The 4,906-nt window shown below is 31.0% G+C and overlaps 1 protein-coding gene across 1 annotated transcript in view; it reads right to left on the reverse strand.

Moving 5' to 3' along the window:
• The window catches only part of LOC113386502, a 98,430-nt gene extending 94,256 nt beyond the window's left edge, over positions 1–4,174 (reverse strand). Inside the window, exon 1 of the mRNA XM_026624282.1 lies at positions 4,134–4,174. The gene's annotated coding sequence lies outside the window, so the exon portion shown is untranslated. The remainder of the gene's footprint in view (positions 1–4,133) is intronic.
• Between the last annotated feature and the right edge of the window lie 732 nt (positions 4,175–4,906).

Below are 4,906 nucleotides of genomic sequence, written 5' to 3' on the forward strand. Positions count from 1 at the left end.
GAAGTCTCTAATTTTAAATTTGATAAGTCAACAAATACTTTACAAAAGGCATGTCAATCTCACGGTAATAAAAACTTGCTAATGGTTTTGTTTATCTATTAAAATTTTTTGTTGATCTTTCTTATAATTATTACATAATGAACTGGAGATTTTGGATATAGGTTAGAAAATGATTAGAATTTTTAAGCTAAATAAGTGTATGTTAAATTTTGTATTAGATTTATGCAGTTGCAACTAAAATAAATCTAAATCGCATATTAGGTTCGAAATATATTCCCCAGTGAATCACTTGTATTTATACAAAATGTAAACAAAGTTACAAGTTGTACGACTTGTTGGAATAATAATAGATTCGTATAAGAATGCAATGTAATTCTGATTGGATTTATCAAAATTTTACTAATCTTATATATATATATTATATATATATATATATATATATATATATATTTAATATGTATTATTTATTTATTTCTATATATACATTATTTTCATATTTCAGTCAGACATATTTTATATATATACATTTCATTTGACTATTTCATTAATATATCTATTATAATTAATATCTTTAAATAACTCTTCAATTTTCTTTATCTTCAATTTCCTTATAATATCTAATGGGAATTATGTTAGAAAATTATAATTACTTGAATGGAATTTTAATTTAGAATAGAAGAAATGAGGTTGTTTAGACTATTTCATATCATTTTTGAAAAATTTTATATCATTTTAAATTTTTGACTTATTAATTTGTATTTTATTTGCTTCAAAAAATATCTTTTTATGGACTTTTTTTTAATATTTTCGAAATGACCCCTGAAAATTGATTTTTTATTTACTAATACATCATAAAATATATAAGGTTAGCAAAATTTCTCAAAAAATGCTCACAAATATAATATTATATTCAATATAATATTATACAAAAAATTTGCATATTGCCATAAAATCTACAATTTTATTATTGTATATTATATAAATAATTATACGTCTATTATATGAGAAATTGCCATTGAAATTTGTAGAACGAGTTTAGTAAAATCATGCTCTAGAAATTTACTAAAATTTTAATATTTAATGCAAATCTACAATTGTATTTTATTTTAGTATATTAATTAACAACTATTTTTCCTTTTTTGCTATTTAGAAAGAAACGGCTTGGCTGATAGGGATACAAATAGAATAGACGATAGTCCTCATCGCGATACATCAAATGGCTTTTAATTTTTTAAAATCGGTCTAATCGCTTTTGAGAAAACGTCGATTTACGGCAAGAAATCTGTTCACACACACACATACTTTATCCAAATTTGGTCTCATTCAATTCAGAATTACTTGAAACGTCGAGATAAAATAAGCAAATCGCATTTTTTTGATAAAAACAAACTTCTTCTTCGGGAAGTTAAAAATTAATTGTACAATAAACTGTGCATATTAAAATCAAATCAATAAATTGTACGTACCTTTAGTAAAACAAAAACAAATCCCTGAGTGAGTATATACATAAAATTAATCCAGAACACTTGTCACACCTTATAAACACTTGTTAAATACGATAACACTTTCAAAAATCCACAAAAAATTGCACTTCGTAATAAAACCTTTTAAATTATTAAGGAACGTCCATTGATAATCTTATGAGAATCCAATTCAATGTAACAAATGGGTATATTATGGACATTAATTAATACAATTATATAAAAAAAACATTTTTGTTGTAAGATAGCTGTGTAAGATACCAGAATAATTTTCTGACTCAAATACAATACAGTATGTACGAATTATTTGGAAAAAAGTCTCACCCTTTGCACTACAAGAATACTTGGTCAAGTTTTAAATTTATTAACTTCCCGTAGGGCAAGTTATAGTAATCGCAAAAAAATCGAAAATATTTTTTTTATATATCTTTACGTTTCAGAGGTTTCTTAACATTTTGGCATACCTTAGAAAAAATGGATGTATGTGTGTGTGTGTGTGTGTGTGTGTATGTATGTATGTACGTGTGTGTATGTATGTGCGGATACAAATTTTCGTCGACGATTTCGGGAACACGGATCAACCGATTTGAATAATTTAAAAAACATTAGATTCGTATTGATAAGGAGACGTGCTGATTAGTTTTTGGCGAAGGCAGGTCTAGCCGTTCCGAAGATACGGGGCAAAAAGTGCCGAAAACGGTAACTCAGTTTCTAAGAGAACGGAGCGTCCGATTTGAATAATTCAAAAAACATTTCACTTGTATTGACAAGATGTAGAATTGATTTTCATGAAGGCAGGTCTAGCGGTTTCGGAGATCTAATGAAAAAAGTAAAAAACTAGCTGTAAGTGGAATTCTGTCTTAAGGCAATTAGGGCATCGTGCCTTAAGGCAAATTGCTGGAACTTCCCGTACCAAAAATTATTATTTTTTTAACATTTTTGAAAAAAATTTACTTCGAAAAAATTAGATTTTTGAGAAACTATAAATTTTTGACAAAAATTTACTTTTTCTTCAAAAAAAAGACTTTGAAGAAAAATTTATTTTGAAATATTTTGAAAATTCTGAACTGCATAGAGACGAAATATAGAAGCACGTAAACGCCGCTCCGCCGTCTAACGCATAAGCATTGGTACGGAACCCATAGAAATGTAAAAAAAAATTATACTTATTGTTAAAATCTCTATAAAATATCTGATAATTTGATGTGCATATGTCTAATGATCATTTTTGACCGCCCAATAGCATTTTTAACTTCCCGCAGGGCAAGTTATAGTAATCGCAAAAAAATCGAAAATGAAAATTTTTATATATCTTTACGTTTCAGAAGTTTCTGAACATTTTGGCATACCTTAGAAAAAATGGATGTATGTGTGTGTGTGTGTGTGTGTGTGTGTATGTATGTATGTACGTGTGTGTATGTATGTGCGGATACAAATTTTCGTCGACGATTTCGGGAACACGGATCAACCGATTTGAATAATTTAAAAAACATTAGATTCGTATTGATAAGGAGACGTGCTGATTAGTTTTTGGCGAAGGCAGGTCTAGCCGTTCCGAAGATACGGGACAAAAAGTGCCGAAAACGGTAACTCAGTTTTTAAGAGAACGGAGCGTCCGATTTGAATAATTCAAAAAGCATTTCACTTGTATTGATAAGATGAGGAATCGATAAAATTTTCATAAAGGTAGGTCTAGCGGTTTCGGAGATATGGAGAAAAAAGTAAAAAAATGAGCCATTTGGCGGTAAAAATGATCATTAGACATATGCACATCAAATTATCAGATACTTTATAGAGATTTTAACAGTAAGTATACATTTTGTTAACATTCCTATGGGTTCCGTACCAATGCTTATGCGTTAGACAGCGACGCGGCGCTTACGCGCTTTATATTTTGTCCCTATGTAGTTAAAGCAGTACGATTGCTTTGAAAAAAAAGTTCAGATCTTTCACAATATGTCAAAATAAAGAAAAAAAAATTTTTTTTCAAAAAAAAAAAATTTTTTAAAAAAAAAAATTTTTTTTTTTAAAATTTTTTTTTTCAAAAAATACTAATTTTTTGTCCAATTTATAGTTTCTCAAAAATCTTATTTTTTCAAAGTAATTTTTTTTCAAAAATGTTAGTCGTTTTAAAAAAAATAATAATTTTTGGTACGGGAAGTTCCAGCAATTTGCCTTAAGGCACGATGCCTTAATTGCCTTAAGACAGAATTCCACTTACAGCTAGTTTGTTTATCATTACACTTGCACAAAAATCACAAAAACTATCCTCTAGTATAAACGTAAACTTACTAGTAAAACCACATGGAGGTCCTTACACAACTTGACAATCCTCCCAGACCAAACTAGCCATTATCACAACCGGAGACACATGAACCACACTTTAACCAAACATTTACCACTAGTGTCTTTTTCCCAAAATCTTTTTTCTAGGAGGATTCTTACAATCCTCAATCGGATTCTTATTACACAAACTTACTAGTAAAACCGCATGGAGGTCCTTACACCCGAGACAAAACTATCCTTTACCACAACCGGAGGCACACGAACCACACTTCAGTCTAACCTTTACCACCAGTGTCTTTTTCCCAAAATCCTTTTTCTAGGAGGATTCTTACAATCCTCAATCGGATTCTTATTACACAAACTTACTAGTAAAACCGCATGGAGGTCCTTACACCCGAGACAAAACCATGCATTACCACAACCGGAGGCACACGAACCACACTTTAACCAAACATTTTCCACTAGTGTCTTTTTCCCAAAATCCTTTTTCAAGGAGGATTTTTTGACAATCTTCTATCAAGCCCCGGCCAGCTGTCCGTCCTCACTATCAATCCGATGTACTACTCGATGTACACAACTGATTTTACTTCCTATGAGACGGCGGCATGCGCGCGAAAGGCGGCATTTTCATTCTTGTAGAGCGCCGTCTCGCTCGCTCTCGCAGCCGGTGGTAAAGTTCAAATGTACATAGAAGACAGTGGCGTAGGCGAAATCGTAAATTATAACTAGTCATAGCTGGGCATTAACTCGTTAATCCGTTAATCGTTAATTAACGAAGTTAACATTTTGATTAACGGATTAACTTTTAAGTTAACTTTTAAAAATGTTAACGGACACGTTAACTTCCGTTAAAATGCGAGAAGTCCGTTAATCGTTAATCCAATGCCTACTATTTACCGCACGACACAGCTTTAGCCATAGGCTTTAGCCAATGCCTTATTAAACGGCATAGAGAAAAGATTTGGACCACTCCTGAATGATGAACAGTGCCAACTTGCCGCGACATTTCATCCAAAGTTTCGGTTAATGTGGCTGGAAACGTATGACAGCAGTAGAGAGGAATGCAGTAAGAAAATGCACGGAAAAAAAGGTAGAAGATGCCTTATGGCAAGAAGCAGCGAAAAATTCGAATGACAGAG

Source organism: Ctenocephalides felis, unplaced genomic scaffold (assembly GCF_003426905.1).
Source record: "Ctenocephalides felis isolate EL2017-DRISC unplaced genomic scaffold, ASM342690v1 CF-g0.4_SCAFFOLD_03571, whole genome shotgun sequence".
NCBI lineage: Eukaryota > Metazoa > Arthropoda > Insecta > Siphonaptera > Pulicidae > Ctenocephalides > Ctenocephalides felis.